General features: G+C 40.3%; 2 non-coding genes across 2 annotated transcripts; one reads left to right on the top strand and one right to left on the bottom strand.

Annotated features, from left to right (window-relative positions):
* Window positions 1-4,418: 4,418 nt before the first annotated feature.
* On the bottom strand, window positions 4,419-4,522 carry LOC148568094 (small nucleolar RNA R71). The gene has a single exon (XR_015883103.1). It is a non-coding gene; the product is annotated as a small nucleolar RNA R71 (small nucleolar RNA).
* An 11,418-nt stretch (window positions 4,523-15,940) lies between these two features.
* On the top strand, window positions 15,941-16,048 carry LOC148568093 (small nucleolar RNA R71). Its single transcript, XR_015881726.1, has one exon. It is a non-coding gene; the product is annotated as a small nucleolar RNA R71 (small nucleolar RNA).
* Window positions 16,049-19,067: the final 3,019 nt, after the last annotated feature.

Below are 19,067 nucleotides of genomic sequence, written 5' to 3'. Positions count from 1 at the left end.
AGCTACTTTATGAGTCTTGGCCGTGGCCCTAAGCACTTTGTTTTCCAGTATTACCACCGGATACATAAATGCCACAAACACATAACTGGGTGAACCTTTTCAGATTGTGACTCAGCTTTGCTAGAGTCCCCAATTAGAGGTGTCCAGAGTTCTTAAGCACACTCTTTTTGCTTTGGATCACGACTTTAACCGCTCAGTCTCAAGCTTTTCATTGACACCTTCACGCCACAAGCACATGGTTAGGGACAGCTTGGTTTAGCCGCTTAGGCCAGGATTTTATTTCTTTGGGCCCTCCTATCCACTGATGCTCAAAGCCTTGGAGCCTTTTTATTTTACCCTTGCCTTTTGGTTTAAAGGGGTACTGGCTTTTTTTTTTTTGCTTCTTCTTCTTGCTTTAAGAATCAATTTCATGATTTTTCAGATTATCAATAACATTTCTCTTTTTCATCATTCTTCAATAGTTTTAACATTCATAAACATCAAATTCAAAAGACATATGCACTGTTTAGGCATTCATTCAGAGAACAAAAAGTATTGTCACCACATATAAATAATTTGAATTTTTTTTCTTATTAAAACTTGAAAATAAAATTGCCTCCTTATTCTAAAAATCTGATATTTTATTCATGTTTAATGATGATAAGAAAGATAAATTATAACTTATTTGGGGATAGAGAAATAAAAAATAAAAAATAAAGATGAAGGTACTAATTACTACTACTCATATAACTTCTAAGGCAGATTTCTAATAGTAAAAGTTATCACAGATTTAAGGCTAAGATTAGGACTCAACAACCTTTATTTTGGGAGATGGATGCTCCTTTAGTCTATGGGGTGCTTGGCCCTTCAAGAGATAGTTTCTGGCGTTTCAACTCCTATAGCTCACGCCCTTGCTCCTCTTGTTCTTTCAGCAGTTTGCAGAGCATATTATTTTGAACTTGCTGTTCTTCTTTTAGTTGATCCATAGCTTCTTGCAGCTTGGTGACAGAGGCCTCTAAGCGGGTCCAGTAGTCAATATGAGGGATTTCTGGGAGGAACTCATGTGCCCTCCTTTTGATGGGATTGTTTGATGCTAGGGCATTTTGGCCAGTTTCACTGACGTTTTCTTTACTGTTTTTAGGGTAGTTTCATGCATTTCCTTAGGAAATAAGCTAGTTTTGGGTAGATATTCACTTACATCTTGATTCAAGCATACATTGTGCACTTTATATGATTTCATGAGGATTTTGCATGAATTTAATGACAAATTGGATGTTGCATTTCCCATGACCTGGACTAGAACTTTGATGCACTTTATTGCTTGATTTCAGGATAAAGGAAGCAAGGAAGAACCACATTAGTGGCTACATTAGTTACACTAACGTTAACACTAACGTGGAATGGGAGTAACTTGCAAAGTTAATGAGAAAAGTAATTGCCAATAACGCTCTCGAAGCCATCATTGCCCATGTTAAGAGTCACGTTAACTAAGTTAACGTGAACTCTAACGTGGAACAAAGGAAATGGAGCCAACGTTAGTGACACTTAACATTATCACTAACGTTGGACCAAGATCATAAGTGGCCACGTTAGTTGCCACGTTAACTTAGTTAACGTGGCCTCTAACATTAAGAAGTAAAGGGGAAGCCAACGTTAGTGACATCCAACATTGTCACTAACGTTGGCCAAGTCACAATAAGCCACGTTAACTCCCACGTTAACCTAGTTAACGTGGAAGCTAACGTGAAGAAACAAGGTGGTCGACAACGTTAGTGACACCAAACATTGTCACTAACATTGGAAGGAACCCACACAAGCCCCAATAAGCCACGTTAACTCCCACGTTAACTTAGTTAACGTGGAAATTAATGTGAAGAAGTGAGGTGATCGCCAACGTTAGTGACACCCAACATTGTCACTAACGTTGGAATGAGCCCACACAAGCCACTATGAGCCACGTTAACTTATTTAATGTGGATAAGGGAATGATGAGCCAACGTTAGTGACACTCAACTTTGTCACTAACGTTGGAGATGGCTAGCATGGCCACATTAGAAGCCACGTTAACCTAGTTAACGTGGACTCTAACGTGAATAGGGGCACATATTAACGTTAGTGACAATGGTAAGTGTTACTAACGTTCTCGAAGGTTGGCAAGCCTGCGTTAAAAGAGCCACGTTAACTAAGTTAATGTGGACTCTAACGTAAGGAAGGGGGAGACTTCTCAACGTTACTGGGAAAGGTAAGTCCCAGTAACGTGTGCGAAGGGCATAGAGGCAACGTTAGTGGCAACGTTTGTGCCACTAACGTTGAAGTTAACATGGCTCTTACTTTGGTGAGGAACATTAGTGAAAAAGGTGATTGTCACTAACGTTCTCGAACCCATATTTTCACTGAACGTTAACACTACTAACGTCCTGAGCTAAAGTCTCTGCCCACTTCATATTTTCTCTCTGCAAGTAAAGCCAAGCCCAATGAAGAAAAGAAGTGCTTCAAACTCAAGATCCAAAGGCCCATACCCAAGACTTGAAGAGCCAACTAGAAGAACAAAAGAGTAGTATATATAGGAGTAGCTTTGAATTAAAGGGAGAGTTGGAAATTATAGGGAGCCTCTTGGCATAGAACTACTCTCTGTATTTTACTTTCTCTGCACTTCTAGTTTCATCATGTATTCTCCATCTTTGTTTTCATTTTCCAGAGCTATGAACAACTAAACCCCTTTCATTGGGTTAGGGAGCTCTGTTGTAATTTGATGGATCAATACTAGTTTTCATTATTCTTCTTCTATATTTTCTCTTGATTTTACTTGAAAGCTTTCGATCTTCATCCAATTGGGTAGTTATCTTGGAAAAGAAGCTATTCATACTTGGATCTCTTCTGAACCTTGAAAGAGGAATGAAGAGATCATGCTAGAAATGCTTTCTCATGCTGGACCGAATTGGGTTTGGATGGATATGTGACTATAATCCTCTCAACACTTGATTTGGGAAATGCATGTGGTATAATCAGTGACCATACTTCATCTTTTCTCATGAGCAATTGACCAAGGAATTGGCCATTGATCAAGATTTGAGAGATTGAATTACAAGAAATTGTAATTCAATCACTTAAGATTGCCAAGGAGATCAATGAGTGCATTGATTGAGGAAGAGATAAAAATAAAATTGATCCGGAGAATGCAACATCTCCTAAGCCCAATGAACTCCTCATTTATGATCTTACCCATTCTCTTTAATTTCTGTCATTTTCTTTTATGAGCAACTACCCCATTCCAATTTAAGATTCTGTAATTTACTTTCCGTCATCTACATTCAGCTCTTTATTTCCAGCATTTACTTTTCTATTATTTACTTTCCCGCCATTTAATTTTCTGTAATTCTCAACTCAAATTCTGATTCGCTCAACTAGAACATTCCTCTAGTTAAAGTTGCTTGATCAATCAATCCTTGTGGGATTCGACCTCACTCTATTATGAGTTTTTACTTGACGACGAATTCGGTACACTTGCCGAAGGAAATGTTGTCACGAGACGAGTTTTCCGTGCATCAAGTTTATGGTGCCGTTGCCAGGGATTGATTGTGCATCAACAATGATTAAATTGGAGGATAACTAGATTGAGCATTTTATTTTTGTTTGATTTAATTTTCTGTTTGAGTCATTTACTTTCTGTTTTAGTTAATTTCTTCCCTTCCTCCTACTTTTTCTTTGTTATTTACCATTCATTTCACTAACCCACTAACTGTTTGATATATTGCATCACTCACACTAACAGTAATTCTGACAGATATACTTTCTGCACCTATTCTCTTTGCTTGTACTTGTTGGTTGTATGACAGGGAGAAGAAGCGGGGCTTCAACTTCCTTTGATTCTGAACCTGAGAGAACCTTCCTTAGACTAAGGAGGGAGGCAAGAGAAAAACGTGTAGTTGGTGCTGAAGAAGAGGAGGAACACTTTGAGGAATACTTTAAACCAAACATGGAAGAAAACATGGAAAACCATCATGAAGAAGAGACTCACAACCATGGCGGAAGAGGTCGAGCAAATCATGCTGGGGAGGATAGAAGAGTTTTAGGCAGTTTTAGGCTCTTACATCAATCCAAACCCAGGAAACTGTGGAAGTAGCATTCAAAAGCCAACGATTCATGCCAACAATTTTGAACTAAAACCACAACTCATCACCCTTGTTCAGAACAACTGTTTGTTCGGAGGAAGTGTCCAAGAAGACCCCAATCAACATCTAACAACCTTCCTGAGAATATGTGACACAGTGAAGTCTAATGGTGTTCATCCTGACGCCTATAGACTGCTCTTATTTCCATTCTCACTCAAGGATAAGGCAGCCAAGTGGCTGGAGTCTTTCCCAAAGGAGAGCTTGACAACTTGGGAAGATGTGGTGAACAAATTCTTAGCAAGATTTTACCCCCCTCAACGAATCAATAGGCTGAGAGATGAGGTTCAAACTTTCAGGCAACAAGATGGTGAGACTTTGTATGAAGCATGGGAGAGGTTTAAAGACCTAACAAGGAGGTGTCCACCTGACATGTTCAATGAATGGGTGCAGCTGCATATTTTCTATGAAGGGCTCTCTTATGAGTTAAAGAAGGCAGTAGACCATTCATCCGGAGGATCTTTGAACAAGAAGAAGACCATTGAGGAGGCCATAGATGTCATTGAAACTGTAGCAGAGAATGACTACTTCTAAGCTTCCGAAAGAGGGAACACGAGAGGAGTAATGGAGTTAAACAATGTAGATGCTCTGCTGGCCCAAAATAAGCTCATTACCCAGCAGCTGGCTGACCTCACCAAGAAGATGGAGAGGAACCAAGTAGCAGCAATCACCACTTCATCAATAACCCAAGAAGGAGTGAATGAAGAAGCAGAGGGTAGTCAGGAGCAAGCCAACTACATTGGGAATTCACCTAGGCAAAACCATGATCCATACTCCAAGACCTACAACCTTGGATGGAGGAATCACCCAAACTTTGGGTGGGGAAATCAACAAGACCAAAGCCTTGATCAAAGACGCCCAAATCCAAACAATGCAACTCACCAACATTTCACAACTAGACCATATCAACACCCCCATAACAACACCTCTCCACATCCACATAAAAACCAAAATAACTTACCTCATCCTTCCACCTCTAATCCCGATCTACAATCATTTGATGACAGACTCTCAAGGATTGAGAATTTACATGAAGGCATAGGCAAGGAGATTTAAGACAACAAGGTGTTCAAGGAGGAAGTGCGAGCCAGTTTCAAGAACTAGGGAGACACAATCAAGAGGTTGGAATCTCAAGTGGGGTATCTCTCTGAGCAAATTCACAAACCCACAGATGGATTCCCAAGCGACACAGAGAAGAATCCGAGAGGTGAAACAAATAAAGTAAGATGGGAAGATTGCAAGATGGTCACTATAAGTGATAAGGAGACTAAGGACAAGCCAAGCAAGCTGTCAGAACAACCTGAAGATACCTGATGAGATGCAGAAGCTGGTGAATTAAAAATTATTAAAATGGTTACGTTGCAAGTATAGTTCTTAACTCACCGAAAATCTGCCTATCAATTTAGAAATATGTCACAGAGAGTTAAATTAAAAATTACCGGGAGTTTTAAGTCCCAGGTCGTCTTCCAACGAGTTGCAGAAAAGTGTGCTATCTTATTAATCAGATGTTCCAAGAAGTTGAGTTAAGTAAATTGGAATTTAAATTGAGGAAATTTAAGTAATATGAATAAAAGCCTTGATTGGGAGTTGATTCGTTGGGACTTCTACTATCGATGGAATAATTGTAAGATTAATTTATAATTAGTGGTTGCTCTGTTGGTTATCCTTTACTAGGTAAGGGAAAGTCAAACAAGTTGGAATGCTAGATCTGTTCACAAGTTGCAACCCACTTAATTCAAAGGGATTGGCGTTGGTGGCAGGATAGCAATCCAACGGTTAACCCAATTACAAATTTTCCTTCAATCCTTCCAACTCAAGAGTTCCTTTTTATCAACTCCCCATCAAGTGAAGAAACTACTCACTCATTGTAAATAATAAATCCATAACACATGAAAAGGAATTAAAAGGAGACATGATTATTTGAATTGAAATTGAATTAAAAAAAAATAATCCTTGCATTAAATAATCATAAAAGTATCTGAATGACAAAATTGAACAAAACAAAGAACATGGAAGAATAAAATCAAGTTGAGAAAACGAACTAGAATGACGAAGTCTTGATGAGGAAATAACCCTTCTCAATGTTCCAATGCTAAGACCAATTGAAAATTAAAACTCTAAAACCTAGAGAGAAAAACCTAAGGGAGTAAAACTAGATCTAAAAACTGTTAACTGTATAGAATGAATGTTCTCTTTTGTTTCTACATATTCTCCGACTCTAGTCTGCTGTTCTGGGCTGAAAATTGGGTCGAATTAAGGTCCAAAATCGCCCCCAACGAATTCTGCAGATTATGCAGAACGCACATGTCACGCGATCGCGTCATCCATGCGGACGCGTCATTCGCGTTTTTCCTTGCCACGCGTTCGCATCGTCCACGCTACCGCGTCGCCTGAGCTTTTCCAATCCGCGCGGCCGCATGAGCCATGCGGCCGCGTCACTGCGATTTGCTCTCCTTCGCGCGGTTGCGTGAGCCATGCGACCGCGTCACTTCTCGTTGGTTATCTCCTCAAATTCTTGTGTTCCTTCCATTTTTGCTAGCTTCCTTTCCAATCTCCAACTCATTTATGCCCTATAAAGTCTGAAACACTCAACACACAAATCACGGCATCGAATGGAATAAAGGAGAATTAAAAATAAATAATTAAAGTCTCTAGGAAGCAGTTTTCAAACTTGTAATAAATTCAGGAAGGAAATCTAAATGCATGCTAATTTAATGAATAAGTGGGTAAGGATCATGATAAAACCACACAATTAAACACAATATAAATCATAAAATAGTGGTTTATCAACCTCCCCATACTTAAACATTAGCATGTCCTCATGGTTAATTGAAGGAGATAAGGAAATGAGCATGAACATGTAGAAACTCATGAAATGCAATGCAAGCCTATATGTATATAAATAAATGCAACTATATGATTCTTGTCCACTTGATCAAAAGTAAATAAGCTCTTCAAAACAATTACAAATCAAATTCCACTAATTTTATCATTACACAATAAAACAGATAAAAGTGCAAGAAGATAGCTGATAAAAGCAGGGAACATGAAAATTCAAGCATTGAACCCTCACTGATAATGTATGTACGCTCAAATCTCTAGTGTATAGGGTGATCACTCTATCCTTCTCTAATCATGCTTTCTAACTTTTGTTCTTCTCCTAACCAATCAACAACAGTTAACATACTAATACAAACATCATGAGGTCTTTTCAAGGTTGTAATGGGGCTAAGGTATAGGTAGGGGTGTATATTTGGTCAAGTGAGCTAATAAATTGAATCTTTAATTAACCTAAGCTCCAACCTAACTTGTATTCAGTTAATGTAATCTTTAAAGTTTATACCTAGCTACCCAGAGTTCCCTTTTTCAATCCCTACTCATGTATCAACTTCGTATTTTGATTCTATCATATGTGCACTGATCTTTGAATTCTGAATTTAACATTGGGGTAATTTTGTCCCCTTATTTATTGATTTTTCATTTTTTTTACATTAAAATAAATAAAGCTTATCAATGCACATAGATTTTTCATTCTTATATTTTCACATGAGTAGGTATCCAAATTCCCCTTAAATTTTCATGACACATTCCCTTAACAACTTTTGTTCCCACAATTTCCCATACTTAACTAGCACACACAATTCTATCTTAAGCTAACCAAAGATTCAATTTGGGATATACAATTGTTTTTCGGCTTAAGTTTAGTAATGTGGTAAAATATCGAACAAATGGGATTTAAAGGCTCAAAGTGGTTAACAAAGGTAATTTAAAAGGGTAGGCTTAATTTGGATAAGTGAGTTTAAACAAATAATGGCCTCAATCATGTGCAAGCATGTAAATATAATAAATATTGGACATATAAGATAAAACAAAATATAGATCACAATCATAGAGAAGTAAACACACAGAATTAAAATAATTATGATTAAATAATGTAACCATACATAAAGGCTCAAATCTTTCACAGGTTGTGTGTTCTTTAGCTCAAATATTATGTTTCAAATACAACTCAAGCAAATTTATCATAAAAATTTTTGAAAAATTAGTGAAATTTTGTTCCAAAGATAGAGTCTTAAAAGAAACTTATTGTCTTTTCAATCAAGTAGAACATGCATGCAACTATCCTAACCTATGCAATTTATTCTATTTTATAAAGGAAAGAAAATCTAACTAACATATCCTAATTATTGGTGCTAGAGAAGAGAAATTACCTCCGGAAGTCAGGTACTGACTGACCTTCCCACACTTAAGGCTTTGCACCGTCCTCGGTTCCATCTGTTAGGAACAGGGGTGGGCTGGTAGCAGTATCTCCACAGTCGGGGCCGTCATGGCTCCCTGTGCTGGTGAAAGAAGTGGAGTTCGGGGTATCCGAGTCCTTGAAGTGTCCCTTGAGTAGCTCCTTGAGGTGTTTGAATCGGCGCTCGTTACGGCGCTCTCTCATCTTAACTTTCTGTTCTTGCCAATCCAACCGTTCGATTATTTGCTAGAGCAATACATCAGTTGTAGGTGCTTGTGGTGTTGAAGGAGGATTGTCTTCAACTAGAGCAGTAGGAAGATTTGTAGTGGCTGCTGGAAGTCTGAGGTATTTCCCGTTAGGGACATACTGATCATCCCGTGGAAGCACGGCTTTGGTGTCCCCAGCTCTGTAGGAGACTCTGGCTGCTGAGACAAGATCTGAGGCCATGGCAGGGAAAGGTAAATTGCCCGCAATTTGTACGTGTCCCATAGCATTCCGGATATGTCTTGAGAGATTCAGAGGTTGGTCTGTAAGGATGCACCATAGTAGAACAGCCATGTCCGCAGTGAAGGAGGACTCGTGGGTGCTCGGGAAGACGTAATGAGACATGATCTGTGCCCATACGTGAGCCTCCAAGGTGAGTGCTGAAGCCAAGATTCTCTTAGGGCGGGTACGGTGGTATCCGTAGATCCAACGGCTGCCAGGTAATGCGATGACTCCGAGAATGGAGTCCCAGTCAAATTGGTACCTCTGGCGCTTAAGTGTGGCTTCTTGAAAGGCGTCCATTCCTTCTGGAATAGGGGGAAGATTCAGAGCTTGTTGAATGGCCTCTTCTATGATGGGGACTTGCTTCTACCGGACATAAACAGACTACAAGGTCGGCATGTAGAAGTTGGAGTAGAACTCAACTACTCAAGAAAGATTGACCTGCCTTGGCTGTCTCCGTAGGAAACTCCAATGTCGTCGTTCAATTTGCGGCTCAACAAAGGTAGCAATATTGGGCAGGAGGATAAGAAGGTATTCATTGTTATAGTTTCTTTCTGCCAGGATAGGGAACATCTGCTCACAGTAGCGATTGGGAAATCGCGCAGTGTCCTTTGCTGGAAAGGCTTTCTCCTTTTCATCAACCTTTGTTATCCTCTTAACTCTTTTTGTTGAGGGCTTGACTGCGGTTGAAGAAGGCTCTGCCACTAATGCTCTTTTAGTTCCTCTTCTTGCTGGTGGTTTGGAAGTCGCTTTCTCCTTTCCTTTCTTGGTGGCCATCCTGAAAGAAGGGAAGAGAAAGTAAATTAAATTCAAAGAGATAGACAGCAAGGAAGGAAACGGAAAAGAGGTTGAAGGGGGCACAGTTAAATGTAAATGACATTAACACATGCTCTCGAGTACATATGAAAAGCAATCAATGGAAAATAGCTAGTGCAGATAAAAACAAGTGAATGCAAGGTCTTTATTGGCATGCTGGCAAAGGGCATGAGTAGCATAGACCAAGCAATACTTCGTAACAAACCATCATGTTTGTATTGACAATTAAATTCAATTAATAAAATAATAAGGGAAAGTTATGAAAAGCAAGCATTGAAAAGTATAACAACATAGAGAAGTGCATAACGCCATATGAGCATTTTTACAAACACATAGCATGCATGGTGAATAAGGTATAGAAAATATGAAGATGAACATGCAAGCAATCCCTTAAATAGAATAAATGTCAAACAATTTGCAACAATCCACAAGCATATAATGAGGGATGATGACACAAAAGAAAATTTCTAACACCATGTAAAAAGGGAAAGAAAAAGAAGGAAAATATGAATAATGAAAAGAGAAAGAAAAGAGAAGAAAATATTTATAGAATAATAAGAATGATAGGAAGAGGGAGGGGAGAAGACAATAAAACCTTGTTAATGGAGGTGAGAGAGATAGAGAGTGAAAGGTGAGATAGAAAGAGGAAGGGGGAAAGAAGGAATAAGGAGGGAAAAGGAAAATTAGGATTTGGAAGAGAGAAAGATAAGATAATCTGGTAAGTTAGGTTGAGCTGTGCGGCGCATGCGACGCGGCCGCGTGGGGCACGCATTCGCGTGGGCGCACTTCCAGTGTGGTGACGCGATCGCGTCGGTAACGCGGTCGCGTGACCCATGTTATGCGTCTGGCGCGAGTGCGGCCTCGCACCAGCACAACTCTCTGTTCAAAACGATTCAATTGCCAAATTGGGGTGACGCGATCGCGTGGGTCACGCGATCGCGTGAGGATGCGTCAGAAGATGGATGACGTGGTCGCGTTGGTGACGCGGTCGCGTGATAAGGATTGTGCTTCCAGCACCAATCCAGCATTACTCTTGCACAATATTTCAGTGTGCAGCCTTTTACGTCAGAAATTCAGGGCACACGACCGCGTGGAACACGCGGTCACGTGGGTCAATTTGTGCCATTGGCACGCCTCCAGCCACGCTCCAATGTAACTCTCTGTTCATTTATCTTTTTCTTCACTCCCCTTGTGACGCGGACGCGTCGCTGATGCGATCGCGTCGCGTAGCGAAATTTTTTTTTTTTAAAGAAATATAAAGACATGTAAATGCAAATGCACGAAAGTACTAATAAAGAGAGGAGTTATTGAATAGAAAAAACAAAGAAAAGAACGATCATACCATGGTGGGTTGTCTCCCACCTAGCACTTTGCTTTAACGTCCGTAAGTTGGACGCTCCACTAGCTCAATCTGCTGCTATGTGGGGATCTTCCAAGTGGAAAATCTCAAGCTCCTTGTTTTTCTGCACCTTCTCACCATGGTACAGCTTCAGGTGTTGTCCATTAACTTTAATAAGGTCAGAGCTTGACGGATGGCTTAGGTGATAAACTCCGTACGGCTCAGCCTTCTCTACTCTGTATGAACCTTCCCATTTTGATCTCAACTTACCTGGTATGAGCCTTAGTCGAGATTTGTAAAGAAGGACAAAATCTCCAGGTAGGAACTCTTTCTTCTTGATATGCTGATCATGTACAGCCTTCATCTTTTCCTTGTAAATTCTGGAGTTCTCATAAGCTTCTAGGCGAAGGTTCTCCAGTTCCTGCAGTTGTAACTTCCTTTCAGCTCCGGCTTTCTCAATTCCCATGTTGCACTCCTTAACTGCCCAAAAAGCTCTGTGTTCTACCTGAACTGGGAGATGACAAGCTTTTCCATAAACCAAGAGGAAGGGACTCATCCCAATGGGTGTCTTGTATGCTGTTCTGTATGCCCACAGTGCATCTTGCAGCCTGATGCTCCAGTCTTTTCTATGTGGCTTTACTATCTTTTGCAAGATACGCTTAATTTCTCTGTTTGACACCTCGGCTTGCCCATTAGTTTGGGGATGATAAGTTGTTGCAACTTTATGAATTATCCCATGCTTCTTCATCAATCCTGTTAGTCTCCTGTTACAAAAATGGGTGCCTTGATCGCTCACGATCGCTCGTGGTGATCCAAAGCGACATATAATATGGTTTTTCACAAAGGAAACAACAGTGTTAGCATCATCAGTGCGGGTAGGAATTGCTTCCACCCATTTGGAAACATAATCCACAGCTAACAATATATAAAAATATCCATTAGAATTTGGAAATGGACCCATGAAGTCAATGCCCCAAACATCAAAAATTTCATAGAAAAGCATATATTGTTGAGGCATCTCATCCCTCCTGGATATATTACCAAATTTCTGGCATGGGAGACAAGATTTACAAAACTCAGCAGCGTCTCTAAAAAGAGTAGGCCACCAGAATCCACAGTCTAAGATCTTCCTAGCTGTTCTTTGAGGGCCAAAATGTCCTCCACTCTCAGATGAGTGACAGGCCTCTAAAATGGACTGGAATTCTGATTGAGGCACACAACGTCTAATTATCTGGTCAGTGCCACATCTCCATAAATATGGGTCATCTCATATATAATATTTAGACTCGCTTTTCAGCTTGTCTCTTTGATGCTTAGAAAAATTTGGAGGAAATGTGCGGCGAACTAAATAATTAGCAACAGGTGCATACCAAGGGATTACCTCAGATACTGCTTGCAGGTTATCAAAGGGAAAATTATCATCTATAGGAGTTGAATCATCCTTAATATGTTCAAGGCGACTCAAGTGGTCTGCTACTAAATTCTGATTACCACTCCTATCCTTTATTTCTAAATCAAATTCTTGTAACAGTAGTATCCAACGTATAAGTCTTGGTTTGGATTCCTTTTTAGCTAATAGATACTTTAGAGCTGCATGGTCCGAATACACTACTACTCAGTACCAAGTAAATAAGCCCGGAATTTATCCAGAGCAAAAACAATAGCAAGAAGCTCTTTCTCAGTAGTAGTATAATTGGACTGGGCAGTGTCTAAAGTCTTAGACGCATAGGCAATAACAAAAGGATCCTTACCTTCACGCTGAGCCAGCGCTACTCCTACTGCATGGTTGGAAGCATCGCACATGATTTCAAATGGCTGGCTCCAGTCTGGTCCTCTCACAATTGGAGCTTGAGTCAGAGCAGTCTTCAGCTTATCAAACGCTTGTTTGCAATCCTCACTGAACTCGAACTCAATATCCTTCTGCAGTAATCTGGATAATGGAAGTGCCACCTTACTAAAGTCCTTAATAAATCTCCTGTAGAAACCTGCATGGCCAAGGAACGAACGGACTTCCCTCACAGGAGAGGGGTAAGGTAAACAAGAAATAACATTCACCTTTGCTGAGTCTACAGAAATGCCATTATTAGATACCACATGTCCTAATACAATCCCTTGTTTAACCATAAAGTGGCATTTTTCGAAATTCAATACAAGGTTTGTATGAACACATCTATCTAATACTCTAGATAATCCATCTAAGCAAAGGCTAAAAGAATCACCATAAATGCCAAAATCGTCCATAAAAACTTCCATACAGTCCTCAATAAGATCAGAGAAAAGACTCATCATGCACCTTTGAAAAGTAGCTGGTGCATTGCACAAGCCAAAGGGCATTCTCTTGTAAGCATAAGTCCCAAAAGGACATGTAAAAGTAGTCTTTTCCTGATCCTCTGGAGCTATATGAATCTGGAAATAACCTGTGTAACCATCTAAAAAGTAATAATGTGATTTACCTGACAGGCGATCCAGCATTTGATGAATGAATGGAAGTGGGTAGTGATCCTTATGGGTAGCTTGGTTGAGACGCCTGTAATCAATGCAGACTCTCCAAGCATTCTGAACTCGAGTTGCTATGAGATCTCCATGCTCACTCTTCACTGTAGTGACTCCAAACTTCTTGGGCACCACTTGTACTGGGCTTACCCATTCGCTGTCTGAAATGGGATATATGATACCTGCTTCCAATAGTCTGGTCACTTCCTTTTTGACAACCTCCAAGATGGTGGGATTCAATATTCTTTGGGGTTGACGGACAGGTCTTGCTCCCTCTTCTAAAAATATTCTGTGCTCACATACTTGAGGGTTGATTCCAACTATGTCTGCCAAACTCCACCCAATTGCCTTCTTATGCCTCCTCAGTACATCAAGTAACTGCTCTTCTTGTTGAGAAATCAGTTCCCTTGCGATAATGACTGGAAGCTTCTGCTCATCCTCAAGATACGCATATTTGAGATGTGGAGGGAGGGGTTTCAATTCTAACTTTTGATCATGGGCAGGCTCTGGATTATCTGGGGCTTGTGAAAATGGCGAAGTTCCTTCACTGTCAGTTAAGAGGGTCCCCACAGTTGGACCTTGTCCAGTGTGCCTCTCTTCAAACTCTTCCTTGTGAACTTCAGCTACACTTTCATCTATGACATCACACTAGAAGATAGAACGATTCTCTGGGGGGCTGTCAATGACTCCATTCAGATTAAAGATTACTATGCGGCCATCTATTTCAAAGGAGTATGTCCCTGAGAAAGCATCCAATTTGAATTTTGATGTCTTTAGGAATGGTCTTCCAAGCAGGATCGATGATAGCTTATCTGAATCATTATAGGGCATCTCCAAGATATAAAAATCAGTGGGAAATGTGAGCCCTTTAATGTTCACCAAAACATCTTCAGCAACTCCGGCCACGATAATAATGCTTTTATCTGCTAACACAAAACGAGCTGCCGACCTTTTTAAGGGAGGGAGCCTCAAAACATCATATATAGACAAAGGCATTATACTAACACATGCTCCTAAATCGCACATGCAATCATAAATTACTACATCACCAATAGTACAGCTAACTATACGAGGACCTGGATCACTACATTTTTCAGGTAATCCTCCCATTAAAGCAGATATAGAACTACCTAAAGGAATAGTTTCTAATTCATTAATTTTGTCTTTATGGATATATAAGTCTTTTAGAAACTTTGCATATTTAGGTACCTGCTGAATAACATCAAAAAGGGGGACAATTACCTCAACCTTTTTGAATATCTCTACCATTTTAGGATCGGGTTCCAGCTGCTTCCTGGGCTTCCTTGCAAGTTGTGGAAATGGAATGGGAGTAGTGCTTTCTGTGGTGCCTGCGCCTTTTGGTGCTTTCTCCTGTGGTTGAGCTATCTCTTTTTCAGCTATGTCCTATATATCCTCTTCCTCTTCAACATCTTCGATTTCTACCACCTCTTCAGCTGAGGCGTATTCTGGTGAGCTTGGTTCCTCCCGATTCTTCTCCTGCAGTGTGGTTCCGGACCTCAAGGTGATGGCATTAATGCCTCCCTTCGGATTGGGTAATGGTTGAGAGGGGATTCCAGTGGTGCTTGAAGGTTGGTTATTGGAATTTTGTGTTGATCCAAGCTGTGTCATAAAAGCTTGCAGAGTAGAGGTGAGACCATTCAGACTGGCATTAATACTATTCATGATGTTATTTTCCATGGTCTGTTGTCTTCGCTCAAAAGATTGCAGTAGCTCTTCATTAGAAGATAAAGAAGAATGGGTAAATTGAGAGGTCTGCTGTTGATTGTTCTGTGGTCCTTGGTTTTGCCTCAGGTGAGGTGCTCTGTAAGGTTGATTTTGCTGCCTGTTTTTATTATTATTCCACCTCCGATTTCCCTGATTATATCTGCCTTCTCTGTTATTGTTGTCCCTCCAATTCTGATTTGAATTGTCCTGCCATCCATGGTTATTATTTCCACTTTGATTGTACCTTTGGTTGGGGCGGTCATAGAAGTTGTGAGTGGATGCCACCATGTTGTCTTCTTGTTGGAGCTGCGGGCATTCATCAGTGTAATGGCTATAATCAGCACAGATTCTGCAAATTCTTTGTGGGACTAGTTGTTGGGTTTGCTGTGGTGGAGGAGGTTGAGCTTGCTGAGCTTGTTGTTGATTCAATTGCATTTGCTTCAGCAAGTTGGTCATTTCACAAATGCTTTGAGTTAAAGCAGCAGTCTCTCTGCTAGAGGATACTTCTGCAACGGCTTTTGAACGGCCTTGCTTCTGTCTGTGGTTTCTAGTAGATTCAGCTAAATCACTGATCAGTTGCCAAGCCTCATCCGTGGTCTTGTACTTCTTCATAGACCCATTGCTGGCACTTTCTAATGTGGTCTTATCTTGGGGCCTCATACCCTGTGTGATATAGCTGAGTAGCACGATCTTGTCAATCATGTGGTGGGGGCATACTTCCAGAAAATTATTAAAGCGCTCCCAGTATTCAAAGAGAGTTTCATTGTCATCCTGAACAATTGTGGAAATATCCTTCCTCAGTTTATCAGTGACCTCTGATGGAAAGAATTTCTCCAGAAACTCCTTTCTGAGTGTATCCCAGTTGGATACATTTGCCAGAGGTTGAGTGTAGTACCACTCCCTTGCTTTTCCCTCAAGAGAAAACGGGAAAGCTTTCAGCAAAATTGAAGTTTCATCAGTGCCATCATGCCTGACAGTAGAACAGGCTGCCTGGAAGTCTCTCAAGTGCTTGATAGGCTCTTGAGCAGGTAGGCCATGAAACTTGGGCATCAAATTTAGCAGTGCAGTCTTTATTTCAAAATCTGTAGCTACCGCTGGATGATGTGCTTGAAACGGTTGCATTGTAAAATCAGGGGCTCCTTCCTCCGGGATGGTAACTCTCCTAGCTGCCATGTCTTCTGCATGTAAAACAACCGAATCAGTAGAACGGGGACTGGTTTCTTCCTCAAGTTCACTTTCAGATCCGCCCTCAGAGTGGGCTAACCGGCGCTGTTCTCGCCTTATTCGTGAAATAGTCCTTTCAATTTCAGGATCGAATATTAGCAAGCGCGGATCAGGAAGTGAACGCGTCATTTGACGGAAGAAAACTGCAGCTTATAGTAGCAAAATAAAATAAAATGCAAAGAAATAAATTCTAATTAACAAAATTTAGCACTCTATTGCAACTCCCCGACAACGGCGCCAAAAATTGATGAGATGCAGAAGCTGGTGAATTAAAAATTATTAAAATGGTTATGTTGCAAATATAGTTCTTAACTCACCGAAAATCTGCCTATCAATTTAGAAATATGTCACATAGAGTTAAATTAAAAATTACTGGGAGTTTTAAGTCCCAGGTCGTCTCCCAATGAGTTGCAGAAAAGTGTGCTATCTTATTAATCAGATGTTCCAAGAAGTTGAGTTAAGTAAATTGGAATTTAAATTGAGGAAATTTAAGTAATATGAATAAAAGCCTTGATTGGGAGTTGATTCGTTGGGACTTCTACTATCGATGGAATAATTGTAAGATTAATTTATAATTAGTGGTTTCTCTGTTGGTTATCCTTTACTAGGTAAGGGAAAGTCAAACAAGTTGGAATGCTAGATCTGTTCACAAGTTGCAACCCACTTAATTCAAAGGGATTGGTGTTGGTAGCAGGATAGCAATCCAACGGTTAACCCAATTACAAATTTTCCTTCAATCCTTCCAACTCAAGAGTTCCTTTTTTATCAACTCCCCATCAAGTGAAGAAACTACTCACTCATTGTAAATAATAAATCCATAACACATGAAAAGGAATTAAAAGGAGACATGATTATTGGAATTGAAATTGAATTAAAAAGAAATAATCTTTGCATTAAATAATTATAAAAGTATCTGAATGACAAAATTGAACAAAACAAAGAACATGGAAGAATAAAACCAAGTTGAGAAAACGAACTAGAATGATGAAGTCTTGATGAGGAAATAACCCTTCTCAATGTTCCAATGCTAAGACCAATTGAAAATTAAAACTCTAAAACCTAGAGAGAAAAACCTAAGGGAGTAAAACTAGATCTAAAAATTGTTAACTGTATAGAATGAATGTTCTCTTTTGTTTCTGCATATTCTCCGGCTCTAGTCTACTATTCTGGGCCGAAAATTGGGTCGAATTAAGGTCCAAAATCGCCCCCAACGAATTCTGCAGATTATGCAGAACGCACATGTCATGCGATCGCGTCATCCATGCGGATGCGTCATTCTCATTTTTCCTTGCCACGCGTTCGCGTCGTCCACGCTACCGCGTCGCCTGAGCTTTTCCAATCCGCACGGCCACATGAGCCAGCGGCCGCGTCACTGCGATTTGCTCTCCTTCGCGCGGTTGCGTGAGCCATGCGATCGCGTCACTTCTCGCTGGTTATCTCCTCAAATTCTTGTGTTCCTTCCATTTTTGCTAACTTCCTTTCCAATCTCCAACTCATTTATGCCCTGTAAAGTCTGAAACACTCAACACACAGATCACGACATCGAATGGAATAAAGGAGAATTAAAAATAAATAATTAAAGTCTCTAGGAAGCAGTTTTCAAACATGTAATAAATTCAGGAAGGAAATCTAAATGCATGCTAATTTAATAAATATGTGGGTAAGGATCATGATAAAACCACACAATTAAACACAATATAAATCATAAAATAGTGGTTTATAAATACCTCAGTAGAGAAGAAGGAAAAAGATCATCAAGAACCAGAAATCTCACAACAAGAGCTGCTGAGACTCTTTGCACCTTTTTCCCAACTGCTCAATGGTGCTGTGGAGAAGAGAATATACTCAAGGTTTCTAGATTTGTTTGCATCTCTGCATGTCAACATACCATTCATCAAGACTATTCAACAAATGCCCGCATACATCAAGTATATGAAGGAGCTGCTTCCCAGGAAAAGCTCACTCAAAGGAGGCCAAACTATAGTGATGAACAAGGAGTGCAGTGCCCTCATTCAACCACAGTTGCCTACGAAAAGAAAAGATCCAAGGAGTTTTCATGTCCCCTGTGCCATAGGGGAAACAATGTTTGATAGGGCACTCTACGATTTGGGAGCAAGCATCAACTTAATGCCCTTATCCCTGGTGAAGAGGCTGCAGATCAATGAGATATTGCACACAAATGTAGTCATCAGGCTGGCTGACAAAACTCAAAAACAAGCAATAGGGGTGGTGGAAAATGTGTTATTAAAGGTGGGGAAATACTTTCTTCCCACAGACTTTGTCATCTTGGACATGGAAGAGAGTCACACTCACCCAATCATATTGGGAAGACCATTCCTAGCTACAGCCAGAGCACTCATAGATGTAGAGCAAGGGGAGCTAATATTGAGGATCCATGATGAACGACTCAGCTTCAATGTCTTCCAACTGTCACAAGAAGCAGACCAAGAGAACAAAGAACTAAGCAAAGATCATCATGAGATACTGAAAGAGGAAGCAAGCACTGAAGCACAACCAGCCCATCTGGGAAAGCACTTGGTTAATGAACAAGGAAATAAGCAGTTGTCACAGCTCAAGGAAAAGCTGGAGGAACCTAAAC

Source organism: Arachis ipaensis, chromosome B4 (assembly GCF_059453495.1).
Source record: "Arachis ipaensis isolate K30076 ecotype BB chromosome B4, ASM5945349v1, whole genome shotgun sequence".
NCBI classification, from domain to species: Eukaryota; Viridiplantae; Streptophyta; class Magnoliopsida; order Fabales; family Fabaceae; genus Arachis; species Arachis ipaensis.
This window is presented reverse-complemented; position numbering and strand designations above follow the sequence as displayed.